Below are 18,302 nucleotides of genomic sequence, written 5' to 3'. Positions count from 1 at the left end.
GATAAGACATGTGACTCGATTATGTAAGAATGGCAGATTCAGGCTCCGTCCTTTCATCCGTAGCGAGTGGTCGACTTGGGTGTATTGAGAGAATTTTGGGAAAGTATGGTCCTTCTGCAAAGAAGACCAATATAGTGATGCGACTTATTCTTTACTGTTGTTGGAATGTTTGGGATCCGCACCAGACTGGATAAAAGAAAGACATCGAAGCAACTAGGTTTGTTACCGGTAAGTTCGAACAACTCGGAAGTGTTGTGAAGATGCAGTGGGAACTCAAATGCGGATCCCTGCAGGAAAGGTGACGTTCTTTTTGAGAAAAATTACTGACAAAGTGCCCCTTGAGTGCAAGAGCGGGAGTTCAGTCTTTAGTAAGGCTCATTCTAAAGTGTTGTGTTAACAAATATGGCAGGAAAAATATTAACTGCTAAAGATCCACCATGGGCATCGGTAGAGCGACAGAAAATGAGTTTCTGGCAATGCAGAGATTGGGATGTACGCACTACAATTCACAAAATGGACATCGTTTACATTCAAGAAATGTTTAAAATAAACCATTAACTTGCACCATTAACATCAAATGAAAAATGGCGCACCACAGTGATCACAAAAATTCGCACCATCAACACTGAAGGTGAACTCTTTGGTAGTTACAAACAGCGCGGGACGTTGCGCTAGATATCCACTCTTAAAGAATGCATATAGCATCGTGTTGATGTAACGGGGTGACGAGAACTGATGGAATGTGATGGAATGCAACCGAATGCGTATAGTGAAACTAGCTTTCCTTTAAGTCGTATCTGATGATAGTGTAATAGTGTGTTTGATAGGCACAGACTTGCAGGTGGTATGAACTGCAATGTCACACAGTTTTGAGAAGGGTTAGGTTGGCCTAATGGAGGATGATTTTTATATGCAGACCAGGAATCAACAAATACAAGTTGTTTTGAACTTCTATACTGCCCTTGCAATATGAGGAATAAGAGAAACGATCATAGGTTGCAAAGCACCTCCAACTTCTCGCAGCACAATAAATAACTTCCAACCAACTTACCATCCAGATTAACAGTTGGTATAAATCGTTATTATAGAAGCATTCGTTAAGGCGCTGATGGCAGCTGATCTTGATACAACACCTTTGGTACCATTTTCTCCACCTGGGGACTGGGTGTTTCTGTTGTCTTCGCCATTTCACCATCATTCGGAAAATGGCGAGAACGGACAGTGCGAGGATTGGGGGTTTGTTCGGGGGCTGATAACCATGCCGTTGTGTGTCCCAATAACCAAAACTATCATCATCATCATCATCTCTCGATACCTCTAATTTCCTTGGTTACTTTCATATGCTTTTCCTCTTCAAATCGCGGTTGGTCGGCGTTGAAAACATTTTCCTTAGTGAACACTGCGGGACTTAACTGCTGAGGTCATCAGTCCCCTAGAACTTAGGATTACCTAAACCTAACTAACCTACGGACATTACACATATCCATGCCCGAGGCAGGATTCGAACCTGCTACCGTAGTGGTCGCGCGGTTCCAGACTGTAGCGCCTATAACCGCTCGGCCACCCCGGCTGGCACTGAACGTTGGGATAAGTTTGTTTATCTCATCCACAGATTTTCGGGTCGATTTCGTAGTTTGCTGTACAACGTCAAATTGACACGTTATTTGAAATTTCGTTATCTTGAGTCTTCCAAATCTACTGCACTGTTTGAATTATGTAACCATGCAGTGCTTCTCTTGTAATCACTGTAATCTACGTCGCGCGCAGTTTGATGTGCATGGCGTAGTTCGCTATCATGTACAGCCTTTAAACTGTATCGGGTATTCTTGAAAAGCGCAAAAACCAGTTTTTGTAAGAAGTGCACCTTGTCCTCTCCTGAATATCCGTAGTTCTTCTTACGCACTACACGGTAGGAAATTTGTGGTAAGTTCCTATGGGAGCAAACAGCTGATATCATCGGTCCCTAGGCTTACACACTACTTAATATAACTTACACTAAATTGCACTAAGGACAACACACACACACACACACACATGCCCGTGGGAGGACTCGAACTCCCGCCGGGGTGAGCCGCGCCAGCCATGGCAAGGATCCTGAGACCGCGCGCCTGCTACACGGTTCTCTTTTTATTTACGATGCTGTGGATGATCTTCCAAGTACGTAATTATGTCCGACACCCGCTCCTTGGACAACGACTGTCCTTTAGTACGTTCCACTGGCGACTACAATCGTGCCTCTCCGGCAACGATGATGAACTACATGTCTCGACACTTGTTTCAGTATCACTTTAGCTTGTTAAACACGTATCGTCATCATTGTACCCCTTGTGGTATCAACGTTCGATACCACACTTGTTAGGGGTTGCAGTTATCGACGCGGTCCGTATTAGTATCGTTGGACCCGCAAGTCGCAACCAGCGCCACTAGCGCCGCTCCGCGGCTTGTAACAAGTTTCTAGCGAGCTCTCGTCCACTATCGCTCGGGACGTCAGGTACTAAAGTAGCATAGCCTTCAGGTAACAGGAAGCAACATGTAATAGGGCGCTTAGTAACAAATAGCCTAAGTGAGGCCTCAATAGCTATCTGTTTATAATTATATGTGTGCAGCCAGGAAGAATCCTGTATAACTATTTGAGTGCAATTTATATTTTTTACCAATGGCTTCTAATTATTTTGTCGTTGCAGATCCAGACAACGCAGCCAGCACCTTATCGACGTTACTGAGAAACCTGCTGTGATTTATATGTTTCTATTTAGCGCTGGCCACCAATCAACATTGGCGACGACTGGTTCGTCGTCATCATAACACCCCTCATGTACCTTTCCACACAGTTGAGCGTAAACGACATCACACATTCCACTACTCATATTGAAGAAATGTTATTTCTTCTGCCACTCCTTTCTCACTTTGCGAAATTCCTTGGGTCCCTTTCTGATGAAATGTCAGCTTCGGCATCTGGTGTTGTAAATATAATGCAATGTTTGCATTGTTTATCTTTGCCATTGCGTCAACACCACTAGCGCGGAAGCACTCTTGCGAGTTACTCGTCGATTGAGCAGTTCACCTACGCTTCGTAGCCTCAAACTGAGCTCGCTATTGGGTACCTCCAGTCCCGCCCCCTGTTGCTATTAGCAACCAGTATTGTGGTTGCGTGGTAGACAATATGTGGGGCGTCGAATGCCGTAGACATCACTGACCTTTTGCAACCTCGCACTCAAGGCGTTCCTTCTGAGAAAATTTAGAGAATCAGAATTTTAAGCTGATTGCAAAATGGTTGTGCTGCCACCAATGTACTTTTCGCGTAATGATCACGAAGATAGGAGAAATTAGAGCTCGCACGGAGGTGTATAGACGATCATTTCTCTGTCTCTTTGTTTGCGAGTAGAACAGGAAAAAAAACTAGTAGTGGTACATCAAAAATGCACCGTACGGCCCCCTCCGGAGTATGTATGTAGAAGTAGAAAAAATCTGGCAGTCTCAAACCTACTGCGTAGAGCTTAGTACGACGCTGTTTTTACTTGTCGATCGTGATCGACAAAGCAAACTGAACGAGGTAACCTAGTGATAAGACAGGGGCTCGTTTACAAGATGAGTGAGGTTTAAAACTTTGTTCTTTCACCCGTATTTCGGTTATCCGTGACCGTAAACTATTCAGTTCGAATGCCGTAACGTTTGATTTGAAAGTGCACAGCCTCTTTCCTTCTCCGTATTTCTTCATTTCGATACTGTACTTCGTTTCCAATGACCTCGTCGTTGACAGAACATTAAACCACATTCCTTCTTTTCTTCGCGAACGCAGATCTTCAGTGAATGTTGCAGCCTCTTAAAGTTGAAAGCGAGATCCAGCAGAAAAAGGGATATCGATGAAATTTCTCAATTTTACAAGTGACGACCGAATTTTAATTTGAAATTTATACCACAGTTGCTTAGAAACTAACCACCACGAATATAATCATAGATACAGGCCTAAACAGTTTAATCCTCCTAATTTCCTATTAAAAATAGTCATTTCAGTTACTTTGCCATGCTTGCTTTTAGAGGTATCCTTATTTTGTTGCAAAATCCTGGCTGGCCAAGCTCCATACTAAAAAGTCAGGGGTGACACGATAAGCAAAAGAGGATGTGATTGCATTTTAGTCGGACCGTGCACATTTAATTCCTTCCAGAAGTCTCTACACAGTTCTGTTCCATTAAACTAGGACTTAAATGCAAGCGGGACTATAACCAGTTAGCACATCGAAATTCGAAACCTATGAATTCGATACGAATATTGGTCTCTTTCGATTATTTTACACGTTACCTTTTTTCCACTACGATCACCACCACTAATGGTGCTAGGGATGTTCTGCTCCAGTCCTTCAAGAGCTACGCAGCGGTACACACACTAATTTATTTTTTGATTATGTATATCGATTGAATAGATGGAATCAGTTTTAAACTGGTGATTTGAAATTCTAGATTCCCATGCTCGATTATAGCACTATTTTTATTGGCCTTTCCCGAAGTATTTTTAAGAGTTTACCTAGAAAAAGCATAGTTATATGTGACATCAAATATCTACTTAAAATTCGAGACTCGTGCTATTTTTAGATTAGACGAATTTGTGAATTTCCTTCGTAATATTACTAGAAAGTGTTGAAAAGTGATGCCTCCGAACTTTTTATGTGAAAATTCTTAAAGCTTTTTAAACAAAATATGCGGTATTAACATTCTACATCTTTATGCTTCATGTCCGCAAATTTATTTCTCAACATTGGTATCCTGACGAGGAACACATTTCTCCCAACGAGAGAGCACTTTCGTTGATACCGTCACTGCAGAATGTTTGACCTCTTTGACAGAGCCACAATCTCATCTCTTCTTCCACCGCTTCTTCACCGTCAAAGCGAAGTACTCGAAGGTGTTCTTAAGGTTTTGGAAACACAGAAAATCGGATGGGGCCAAGTCAGGGCTGTATGGCCGATGACCGATGAGAGTGAAACCAAGCCGTCGGATTGTTGCAGATGTCGCAGCACTCGTGTGCATTCTGACATTGTCATGCCGAAACTCGATTACAGCACACACGTCGACATAGTTACATTACACCCTGCTATCTTAAACGCTACAATTCGGAGTCTTGTAGCGCCAGAAGGTTGCAAATTGTGAGCGTACAAGCTGTGGCGGAAGCTTAGAGTGGAGTTTCCCGCCGCAGAGTAAGCGGCTGGCGGTTGCTACGGGGCCGTTGGTGAGCGGCTAGCGTTACGAGGCATTGGAAAAAACCCAAGCAGACGCTAGGCAGGGGCGCATATGGCCATGTTTGTCCGCATGGAGAAATTTATATTCCAGAGAAAAACTGATAAAAACAAAACTAATTGTGACACGGAGATTTGAGATGGCAATCATGGACAGAAAAATGTGTAAAGCTAGACAAGCCACGAAAATATATAATGGTTTAAAAGTTACTGTCGTCTTAAAAATTGTAAATTTATGTAGTTCAGAAGCTAATATCTCGGCAATGCTTTGGCCGATTAATATAAATGAAGTGTCTACGGATGTGGCTAGTAGAGCTGCATCGAGCAGTCATAGCCGATTTTGCACAGTGTCTACCATTTTTGAATGAGAGGTCGGAATACGGGATTCGACTGAGAGAAGCTGTGTTTTTGGTAACAAATAAATTTTAAGAGACGAAATTATCAGTGGAATTATAAAGTTTAAAGAGGTAAATGAGTAATTAAGTTTGTATTTTATTTGTTTATTTATGTTTAGTATCAAAAAATCTGGGAAAAGCTAAATCACAGCACAAGAACGTTATCTGTGATTAGAAAATTGTGGCAAATATAGACTTTAAATTGTTATTGACCGGAAATTTTTCGTATTTTTCAATGTATCATATATGTTTTTGTGTTTAGTTTCAGAATATTCGTAATGTTTGTCAAACATTGTTTTCAGTTAGGCAGTCGTTTCGAGGGTTGGATAGGCGGCCATCTTTGAACACAGTTGGTTTTGAGAGAGGATAAGAGCCGGACGTGCCGCGCATCTGGGGGTAGTAGTGGGTTGGTAGCCATGTTCAGGGACAAGTATGAATGTCAAGTGTCGAGACCGCGACGTATGAATTTTATAGTGAAGTGTTGTAGCATCAGTTATTAACGGCCACCCTTACGTAACAGCCCCTCAGACTGCATTTTATGTATTTAGTGAATATATTGAAGAAAAGTAAATTACTTGTTAAAATATAAATCAACGTTGAGTGACTCAATATTTTAAATTTCGCCGTGATACCTGCCTGCGTTGTTTTGTTGTATTTTATTTCAGCTTAAAAATTGGGTTTACGACAGGTGTGAGCTGGCACCCTATGAAGAAAAACGTAGCCAAACATTGAGACCAGCCACATCTCTGGACCTCTCAATTAAGCTGAGTGTAACAGATATATATTTTTTCGTGCCATAGCCCATGGGGGCTCGAGCCAAACTATTCAAACTGCTTCGTGTAATGCCCAGTACTGTCGTAAAATACATAAGTATAAAGAACAATGATGTAGAATGTTAATATCAATTATTTTCATGGAGGCATTGAAACACTAAATAACACCAAACGGTAATTTAATCTGACGAAATTTGTGCTACAAAAGTTGCCGCGTGGGATTAGCCTCGCGGTCTAGGGCGCTGCAATAATGGACTGTGCGGCTGGTCCCGGCGGAGGTTCGAGTCCTCTCTCGGGCATGGGTGTGTGTGTTTGTGCTTAGGATATTTAGGTTAAGTAGTGTGTAAGCATAGGGACTGATGACCTTAGCAGTTAAGTCCCATAAGATTTCACACACATTTGAACACTTTTTCGGTACAAAAGTTGTTTTAGAAAACAAGAGAAAAACATGACAAAATATAAAATAGTAACATTAGAAATTATTACATAACACATTTTTATTTTTATAAAAACATGTATTACGGGCCACTGAAGAAGCGAAACGCTTATGGCAAAAAAAAAACAAAAAGAAAAAAACTACCTTTCGTTTAGTTCCGTAGATTGCATGGACGGAACATACCTCCTTGAAATTTGAAGCAACTCTTGGACAAAGGTAAACGGGAAAAATGTATTGTTTCATTTAAATAGCTAGGTTTTCAAATGAAGAAATTCGAGGTTTTAATTTTCAGCACATCATAGTATTTCTAAATCGACTGTTTTTTACTGAAGCACTAATAACTGTTGCGACAGCTATTATTAGTTGTAGTCATTTTTTCATCTACTTCTGCATGGATACGCTGCAAATCACATTTAAGTCCGTGGCAGAGCATTCATCGAAACACCTTCATAATAACTGTCTATTATTTTTGTTTTTATAATCATTACGAATTCACTTTAGCTTTCAATAGTTGATGGATTATACTGTATGTGGTTTCTCTGTACTCAAAGCAGGTCATCCTACATTAATCAGAATAACTAATGACAGAATGTCATATGTGCGGATGTGATCGTTCAGAGCTCTGGCATCATAATTTGATACGCTCACAAAACGTGACGTCTGTTTGCTCTTTTACCTCATCAAACAATCTGCGTGCGTTTCTCTGACTGTACATGCAAAGGGGGTATTTTGTAACGGAGAGTTGATTGATGTCGAGTGAATGTTAATTCTCACGTTTTCGCTCACCATTATAAATTGAATTACTTTCTGAGAGGTCATCAAAGCAGAGTCACCCGACGCTACATTTTAATTAACAAATTTCATCATATAATATTCTGCTGGCACCAAAGGCCATGCACCTTCAGCAAGCTGCCCACATATTACGCCGCAGTAGTATCCTACATTATGATGTTCCCTGTCATTGGCATATAGTATGGCAATACAAACACGGTCTTATATATTGTGCCATTTACCAACTTCACTTGTCACAAAATTTATAGTTGAGTTATCGTCAAGATCGATACTCATCCGTACAAAGTGATTATTTGTTAGAAGTTAAAACTGTGTGTATGAATGGAACTCAAATTCAGACAATTATCCCTCACAGCTAATTTAATTTTATAAACACAACGCATAGGTGGACTTACACTTGCAGTTTCATATACGGAAACCATAACTTATGCTTAGGAAAGAAATAGAATAGTGCTGTCTTACTAACAAGCCTGTGGGTTTGAAGGAGCGAAAATTCCCTATTACCTGCTTCTCCATGTAAATTCATTGTAAGAAGACTTCGGTCAAGAGTAGAAAGTCAGTGGAGAGGCATACAGCAAAATGAAATTGTCATTCGACTCGTATCGTGTGTTATCGCAATATCCGCTAAAACGAGAGGCCAGGAGCTAGCTAAACCCTAATCCTCCTTTCTTTTCCAAAGTTACAAGACAGGCAGTTTAACTTACTATAAACACTGGACACAGCTTACATATACAAATAAGGGCAAAGGTCCTATTTCATGCAGTCACCACTGTTTTGGTTGTCTCAGTTAAAACGTAATCAAAGTTCACTTGACTGTAGCACTTGGCTGTTAAGTGACTAATGGGCACATACATCCTTCAGAGCCCATAGGTTTATTGTCCAATTTGCATACGAGGTGCCGTATAATCTTACGAAGTTTTACTTGCTCATCCATTTCTTCCTATACTTTGAGCTTTTGACTGCAAAGGGAACACCTAATAATGATCCATGCGAATCAGATTTTGGATAAAACGAACGATGCAAGACCTTTTGTAAGGAAGTATTTGATCATGATTGTTGTTCCTAGAGGCACTTAGAAAGTAGCCTCGATGCAGTAGCAGGTTTCAAATGTTCAAATGTGTGTGAAATCTTATGGGACTTAACTGCTAAGGTCATCAGTCCGCCGGCCTCGGTGAGCGTGCGATTCTAGGCGCTACAGTCCGGAACCGCGTGACCGCTACGGTCGCAGGTTCCAATCCTGCCTCGGGCATGGATGTGTGTGATGTCCTTAGGTTAGTTAGGTTTAAGCAGTTCTAAGTTCTAGGGAACTGATGACCTAAGATGTTAAGTCTCATAGTGCTCAGAGCCATTTTTCATCAGTCCCTAAGCTTACACACTACTTAATCTAAATTATCCTAAGGACAAACACACACACCCATGCCCGAGGGAGGACTCGAACCTCCGCCGGGACCAGCAGGTTTACTGCCAAAAATTTACAACAAAAAGAACATCCATATACATCTCCATTCAATTAGCTTCTCTGTAAAATTGACCAGGTTGACTGATAAAGCGGCAGCTTCCCAGCTGTTATGGTTCTGGTGTTCCAGTCTGAAGCCAAGGTGACAGAAACATTCAGCATCCACCAGATGCTAGATAAGCACTGACGAGGACAGTCGTATCGATTATATACGGTGCCGTAAACTTCGTCAAGACTGTTTCAACCGTGAAAGTCTATTGCCATCTATAGGCGTACGTATGGTTTCTATAGCAATTTGCAAATTGTAGTCGACTATGAGTACTACAACATCAGTTTACAGAGGTTTGTACACTAACGCAAATCATCTGTTCGACATTTGGAGATGTTCGTCAGTTAAGGGCTATTAAATGATTTAAATTTTATTACATTCGGTACTGAAATTCAATGTCTGCATCAGTGTCACACGTAACACCTATAAAGGCGAGTACACTCTTGTACTCTTGACGGCATGGAAGCAAACAACCTCCACACGTCATCTGAATGCGTTGGGTAAAACACGTGTTACATAAGTGCAAGAAAACTGTTGACTGGAGGACGATATGATAGTATACGTATTGCATGCACGTCCCAGACACTATAGTGGTCATGGCCATGCAGGTCTACATGTGGCGTTTATGCTTGCTCGAACCGCTCGGTGCTTGTAGCTCCCAGAAAGTCGGACAGATGTCAGTACAGGCGCTTTGGATGTGAGGACCAACTACACTCTACTGCCTCGCGGCTCGTTTGAACATCTCGTTCTCGGATAACCAAACTCTCTACTCTAGTTGCCCGACCGGCTCAGTCGCCCGCAGGATTATAGTGCGTGAACGTGAAACGAAGTATATAGCAAAAGCGGAACTTGTTTCAAAAGAATATGTAATCCGAGTGCGATAGACAGTGGTTGTAGCAGTGTTTCGGAGAGATTTTCATTACAAACTTGAAGCAAGAGACGGAGGTTAGGTGGAACAGGTTGCTTACAATGCTGCAGTCTGTCGTTAGACTTTACGGTAAACTCGTGGATATTCTCGCAGAGGAGGATGTCTCTGAAAAATTTATTGGTTACGATAATAATATTGCAGAAGTACCCGTGACACTTCCAGAGCTATTTAAAACTGCAACATGTGTGCTCGAAAGCAGGACGTATCCTACAATTCAGTTGTTTTGTTGTGGATACATATACTGAAAATTCAAACTAACACAGTGCCTGAAGATTCAGAGGCACGATTAAATTACTGTACATCTAGTTTTCTTGTTTAATACACGCTGCGTGTGTGGCAAAAGAAAATTGTTCGTAATTACAGAACACGAGATTCCGTGTCACTGGCATTTTAGCAGTACACTGCATCCGACGTATTAGCGTCTATTAATTAGATACTACGAGCGCTGAAGAAGTGTTATCTCAATCTGATAAAGGAGGCAGTCAAAATTCGGACGTGTGCACAAAATAGTAACATTTCTGTGGGCGCCATTCAGATTATTAAAAATGATATCCGTCTCTGACAGAGGCGAGATGTTAAATATTGTGCGTCAAATTTGTGATATCAGTTCCTGGTAAGACAGAAAGAAATTGTAACGTGATAGCAGAATCTTACTATGTTTTTGTGATATCTGTAAATATTTATTTAGCGCCACTAAGCCTGTTCTCAGCGTTACTGCACTGTGGACCACGTCGTGCTCAAATATACCGATGTAGTTGACTTGTATTCAACTCAAATGGACGGTGATACACACACACTCGAACTCATGTGGGAATCAGCGAATGCTTCGGTTATAGAGGCTTAATGAGTGGGAACATTCCGCCAGTAGTGTGAAGATACGTAGGAAATTTACGTCGGTCAGGGACTGTGTCCAGATGACTGAAGTGTTTAAGCTAATCACTCGTAAGAAACAGTAAATCTGAATTCGAGTCGCTGCCCGGCATAAATTTTCAACTTTCCCCACCGCTGCTCACTAGCAGATGTCGTCTGTGTTTCCTATAGGGCATGAACTGAAGAAGATTAAAAAAAGTATGTGTTGATGACCTGTAAAGTAGCATGTGATTATTGTTATTTTGTATGAAAGAATACTGACGAAAATGAAGAGTACAGAGTAAAAGTTAACGAAGTTCGGAGCGATGTATTCATCGTTGGTAATTAAAGAAACCATTGTGGGAATTTAGACGAGACATGGATACGTAGTGTTATTTCAGATACAATGAGAGTAGTAAGCAGATGGGTTGTTCTGGCATTTGTAAAGGACTCTATTGTGAGATATTTGGTATTAAAACATTTTAGTGTCTACACATCAAACATATATCTTTTCAGTCAATATTGTTTTCCAGAATTTACTCCGTATGACAGAGGTTCCATGACATATTTTGAATCACTATTTATCATGTCACTATTTTACCGATTTTTCTGCTTTTTATAACGATACTCTAACGCATTTTTGATTTCAAGTGATTACAATGGTTTGCATATATGCACCTTAATCTATTTATTTTACGTGTTTCTTGTACTTCGTAAATTTGCCTTAGGTCGGTATTTCACACCACCGGAAAATCTTTTGCCGCACTATACATGGTGTTAGCATCTTGGCCTGTCTTAATAATATTTGTGTGTGCGCCAGATGGGCATTGTGCTGCTTCCGGCTCATACCACGTTTATTTTGTCGGCCTCTTATGTGCTGCATGGGGGAGTCTGCTAGTGCGCTCAAGGTAACATGCGATAGTTTTTGAAACTTTTTCGCCACCTTCTTGCAACTTCTTAATGATATACTGGCGGTTCTCTATTCTTCTATCTATTTTATATGTTTTTGTGACGGATGGGTTACATACACAGCTATTTTTGCGTAGGTTTCTGTCAATTTTAGTTTTTTTTTAACTTGCATAGTCGTACAAGACAGTATCATGCACCTTCCTCTACATGTTTGTAATTGAGTATTTACTTGCTCTGCAGAAAATACCATAAGGGTGAAACGTATTATTAATATTAAATAACTTTGCAACAAAGACTGTTTTTATTGTGAAATAGTTTGGTATACATTATCAAATTATTTAGTTCAATGGTTTTGTAAATGTTTTGCATTGGAGATCCACTTATTGAGATATTGTATGACGTTTATGCGATAACATAATATTCGTGTGTAGTAGGCCAGATGCATCTCATTCATAAAGATTACGCATTATGTGCGTAATAATACACATAGGTGCATTAAACATAGACACCTCAAACGCTGTACAAGTAATAATTATATATAGCTAGTAATGAGCATGCGTAGATAGTCACACAGACAAGAAAAGTAATAAGAGTTGAAAAGTTACTCCGCAGAGATAAGCAAAGTAACAAGGATTTAAAAATTACAAAGTCTCCGTAGTGCATTTGCGTTGTTCGTATTTAGCGTTGTTACGGGGCCTGGTAGGATACGTAAGTGTTCGTGAACATTGTCAGATGCTGAGTGATCACTCTGAAGAACACTGAGATGCTGTGATACAGCGTTTCCAGCAACTGACACACACTGAAAGGAGCCTCATTCAGAACCTCCATTTGACTGGCTGGTTGAATAGTGCAGTATTCAAATTTTTGGGGTATTTATATGTGACAGTGACCTGCTGTTCGACTGCATGGGAATGAGACGTCATTCATACTCGGCATGAAGGGAGTATCGCCCATTGTGAACCAATCATAAGGTGACACGTTCACATCTGCACCTGCCATCCCTGAACAAGTAGTGATGTTCCTGCAACCTTCATTGTCACCCCACACCAATGGTCGGCGACTAGTATCAGCAGACGTCCCTTGTGTGGGCTTCCGTTACTACCATAGTACAAAGGGCTGTGTTTCGATTGGTGTGGTAAATGGATAGCATGGACTACTGATGAATGGCGTCAGATTGTGATTAGTGATGCGTCGTGGTTCTGCACTACCCCAGAAGACGATCATTGGCGGATATGGCAGCGACATGGGGAGAGGTCCCATTCCTACTGCTGCACAGCAAAATAATTTTACTGATCTGCCTTAAAACTGTTATTAAAGTTCCATTTCGTAAGTTCGGAATGAAACAGGTCGAGCTGAGGAGGAGGAGGAGATTAGTGTTTAACGTCCGGTCGACAACGAGGTCATTAGAGACGGAGCGCAAGCTCGGGCGAGGGAATGATGGGGAAGGAAATCGGCCGTGCCCTTTCAAAGGAACCATCCCAGAATTTGCCTGAAGCGATTTAGGGAAATCACGGAAAACCTAAATCAGGATGGCCGGAGACGGGATTGAACCGTCGTCCTCCCGAATGCGAGTCCAGTGTGCTAACCACTGCGCCACCTGGCTCGGTGGTCGAGCTGAACTGATGTGCCACTTGCTGTGTCAACACAGCATACCGCCAATCCAACAGACTTCAGGATTACGGCAGACATTAATGTAAACACCACTGTATTACTTAGGAAGGCGCTATGAGGGAAACTCTACGTAACTCTGCGGCCGAGCACCCCTACGAAGTTTAACGTCGACAGAAAAGTCGAGTTCGACGGTCTAGAATCAAATTTCCAAAAATCATCTCAGTGTGTCAGGGAGCACTGACAGGCCCGATAAATAGGGACAAATATGATAATGTACTAAGTTGCCTACCTGCTTGCTGACTTCAATACAGGGTAGCCAAATCTGAAGCATACCACATTTGTGGTCTTTTGCTGGGGCATCCCAGTCGAGGTAAATCTGCACAGCCTCCAGGCTGACTTGTGAACACCTCCTGCATCCCTGGTCAATCCATGGCGAATAACCAATGCCTCTCTGCACGACACACGGCATCCTGGACCACTATCAGTAGACTCCACCAGAGCGCAGAAGAGGGAAGAGGTGATCATCGACAGCCCTGAGTTGGGAGCCTAACGGGCTCACTGGAGCATCTCTGACGGGCCACACCTGCTTTGCCCACTGCCGATCCGCGCTCTACAGGCGGACGAGGGATTGCCCTGTGGTAGCAATGTCACGACACACTGACTAGGCGTCAGCGGTCCTTTACGGCACGTGCTCCCCACATTCAGTAGCCACTGTTGCTCTGAAACACTAAAACTCCTGTAAACATAGATTGACAACAAATGAATTTACAGATAACGCTGTCTCATTGACGCCTCCGGCTGTGCACTGGACCACTCATCCTTACAGTTCACTCGAGCTCCTGATTAAAACACACCTTCATGGCCGAGTCATAACATTACAATGATTTGGAGGGGCACAGCGTTGTTCTCCAGGTGTAATGGTGTGGAAAACCATCGGATTTGACTTGAGGACAAATCTACTAATGATTGAGCAAACTGTCACTACAGAACAGTACACCTAGGACAACTTGCGTCATCGTGTGTTATCACTCATGCGATAGTAACGTAGTGCCATTTTCAACAGAACAATGTCCGTTCACACATGGCATGTGTCTCTGTATTTTTAAAAAGGACTTGCAATACGGTGGCCGAACTCCCACGAATGGGTCGTCCCGGGCAACAATGCCATACGATCATTTCCATTTATACGTTTCTCTTTCCATTTTGACCAAAAAGATAAAAATAGACAAATAACAGCTCAGAAATGCGTGTGCAAACAGTCAGTCTTACGCTCCATCCACAAATGGACTGCGAAGGAATCTTAATTTATGGTACAGTACAAATAATGTTTTACACATATTCACGTTCAAATTGGCAGGGAGGACGCAGCGTATTACCTTTGGTGGAGAGTAAAGTACGTCTCATGAAAATGTATTTGCTGTTTCTGTTGTGTATTACTGACGTCGCAGGAAATGTTACTAGGAACTTCAGACTTTTGCAGATGATATCGCTGTCTACACTGAAGTAACATCTGGAAAAGCTGCACAAATATGTTGGTTGATCGTGATAAGATTTAACTGTGCAACGATTGACAACTTGCTTTACATATTCAGAAATGAAAAGTTTTTCTGCCCACAAAATCCAAAATCACTGGGTGAAAACTGGAATGACATTTCGTACAAAACCTGTGCGTAACCTTCGGTGTGGATACGATCACATAGGATCAGTCGTGGGCAAATCAGAAAATGGTTCATATGGTTCCGAGCACTATGGGACTTAACATCTGTGGTCATCAGTCCCTACACTTAGAACTACTTAAACCTAACTAACCTAAGGACATCACACACATCCATGCCCGGGGCAGGATTCGAACCTGTGGCCGTAGCAGCAGCGCGGTTGCGGACTGAAGTGCCTAGAACCGCTCGGCCACAGCGGCTGGCAAGGTGACAAACTACAGTTCATTGGTCGGATACTAGGAAAATGAAGCCTACAATATATATTGCTTACAAACCACATGTGCGAGCTGTCCTAGAATGTTTGTCAAGTGTGTGAGACCTGTATACAAATCAGGACTATCAGAAGTTGCTTCACGTGTAAGAAAGCAGGGCTGCACAGGTTTGTGTTACTCATGGGAGAGCGTCACGGAAATCCTGTAAAACTTCAACGAGTACATGCTTTAAGACAGCCTTCAACTGTCCCATGAAAGAAAATTCACAACGTCTGGAGAATCAAAGTTAAGCGAGGAATCTAAGAATACGCCACAGCCTCCGTGAGTGTCCCTCCAGCGGTACTGATAAAACAATATTAGGCTCATTGTAGCACTCGTGGAGGTACCTAATCAACCATTTGTTTCGCAGTCCATCCTCGAATAGACAAGAAAAAACTGTAAAGTCATAGTCACACGGGATGAGGCAGCTAAACTTGACGTGCACGCAGACGAGGTATCCAACATGCTGAGACACAGCGTCGTGGATCAACGTGGTTTTGTGCTCTAAACGCTCACCAGCGGCTGTTGTCAGCTTTAGTCAATTCGCAAACAGTAGTTTGAGCACGAAAGCTGACGCACGTAAAATTCCGGTGTTAGCTTTAGTAAAACGCTCATTTCCTCCCTTGCTTATGTACTAGTCATGTTGTTCTGTCTGTGGTATACATAATTATAATCTGAATATCCGTGAATATGTAATTAGATAAAAAGAAAAGATGCAAGCCTATTTTTAAGGACATTAGCTTAAAAATATTCAGTAAATAAAAACACGGCCCTCACTCTTGACTTAGGGCGAACTTACATTTACATAACGTGACATACTACAGAAACAACCATCTATAAAACGGGAATGTGAAATCAAAAATCTTTAAACACAACAGTATGTCTAATCTACCGTCTGTTCTACAACATGAAGCCTCTACTACCTACGCCATGCTGAATGTCTTTAACGAACGTCCGTGCATTTTATGTTACGGTCTTCTAAAGGTTCTAATTTCCGAAATGTTATTAACTGACATTTAATTATAACCAATCCTAAAAAGAATGACACGCTTTTTGGCGAATCTTCTACGTACCGTGCCCTTAATACGACTTACTTTCTTCACACGCCAGCTATAATAAGAAAATTCTTTAACCACTAACATGACGTGCCAGTCACTTTATTACAACAAATCGTACCAATAACAATTCATTCTGTATAACATGAAACCCACCGAATATGGGGTTTTACTCAACGCAAAAAGTACAGTACTGTGTCTCGCTTCCTGCTTGTGACGTTGGGAGCGTTCTTGCTGGCTCTACTTCATCTAGCGCGTTATTTTGTGTTTCACGTGACGAAATGGCTCCCCAACGTGAAACAGCAGGAGTTGACGCCACAAAACTCGCAAAGAGGCACGTCAGCTATATCAAACTCGTCCTATGTGACGACGGCACAACACTTGATTCAATGGGAAGTGGTTTCTGCCCTGAATTCACAGTGGTTTGCAGAGTATGGGTGTAGATGTTGTCTGTAAACAAGTATTTTAATACCTTGATAAAATGGGTCACTCATATACAGAATAGCATATCCTCCCAGCTACAGATCGCCGGGAAACATAATTTTATGAATATATAGGGTGATTCACGCTGGTTCCCGTCAGGTCACAGAAGTTAAACGCTGTCAGGCTGGGCTAGCACTTGGATGGGTCGGCAAGCGGGGCGCACTCAACCCTTGTGAGGCAAACTGAGGAGCTACTTGATTGAGAAGAAGCGGATCCGGTCTGGGAAACTGACATACGGCCAAGAGAGCGGAGTACTGACCACATTCCCCTCCATATCCGCATCCAGTGATGCCTGTGGGCTGAGGATGACACGAAGGCCGGTCGGTACCGTTGGGCCTTCATGGCCTGTTCGGAAAGAGTAAAGGGTGATTCAAGAAGATATGCAAATATTTTAATATGTTGTTTTACAAGTAAAACTAAAGAAAAAAGTTCGTATAAATGTTTAGTTACGGCTAATAAAAGATGTTGCCTGAAATTTAGCAACATCGCTAATACGAAGCCATTGCACAACTGTACGAAGTTAAAGTAAAGCACGAGGTCGACTTATTTTGTTGTTATTGATCTGGTTCCATTGGTTCAAATGGCTCTGAGCACTGTGGGACTTAACATCTGACGTCATCAGTCCCCTAGAACTTAGAACTACTTAAACCGAACTAACCTAAGGACATGACACACATCCATGCCCAGGGCAGGATTCGAACCTGCGACCGTAGCAGTCGCGCGGTTGCGGACTGAAACGCCTAGAACCGCTCGGCCACCGCGGCCGGCTATTGATCTGGTGAATCTAATAAAACATGTCCCAGACGTGTATCTGCAGCAGTTTTCCAGAATGTCCAGAAAAGCAAAAATTATAACACAAGTAAATTCGTTTACTTTCCAGTAAGAATGTAGAAACTTGTATGTCATTGTTGGCAACCATTAGTGATTTGTTTCAGTCGTTTCCTAACCTTGAAACGAGTTAGTTTTCTGCATTGTTCAGTGAAAGAACATAATAACAAAACTGTTTAATATGTTTTTCTCAGAAATGGATTGGTCGTGGTGCTACACGTCTGTGGCCACTCTGATCGCCCGACTTAACACCAATGGATTTTTGTGTATGAGGATGGATGAAAGACATGGTTTATGAGGATAAAGTCAATACACGTGAAGCATTACTTGCTCGCATTATGAATGCAATAGACGAATTAAGAACAACCTGTGAAACTCAAAACGAGCAACAAAATCAGTTCATACACTTGCAGCTAAATGCATTGAAATCGGTGGAGACCTATTTGAACATTTATTGTGAGTGTATTGTGAAACTGAATGCACACGGTACAACTTCCTTAACACTGAGCTTTGTTTTTTTCCGGTTTAACATGCATTCACG

The 18,302-nt window shown here is 41.9% G+C and overlaps 1 non-coding gene across 1 annotated transcript; it reads right to left on the bottom strand.

The window, feature by feature from the left end:
* Positions 1–13,348: 13,348 nt before the first annotated feature.
* Positions 13,349–13,421, bottom strand: Trnaa-cgc. The gene has a single exon. It is a non-coding gene; the product is annotated as a tRNA-Ala (tRNA).
* Between the last annotated feature and the right edge of the window lie 4,881 nt (positions 13,422–18,302).

The sequence above is a fragment of the Schistocerca piceifrons genome, chromosome 3, assembly GCF_021461385.2.
Source record: "Schistocerca piceifrons isolate TAMUIC-IGC-003096 chromosome 3, iqSchPice1.1, whole genome shotgun sequence".
Taxonomy (NCBI): domain Eukaryota; kingdom Metazoa; phylum Arthropoda; class Insecta; order Orthoptera; family Acrididae; genus Schistocerca; species Schistocerca piceifrons.
This window is presented reverse-complemented; position numbering and strand designations above follow the sequence as displayed.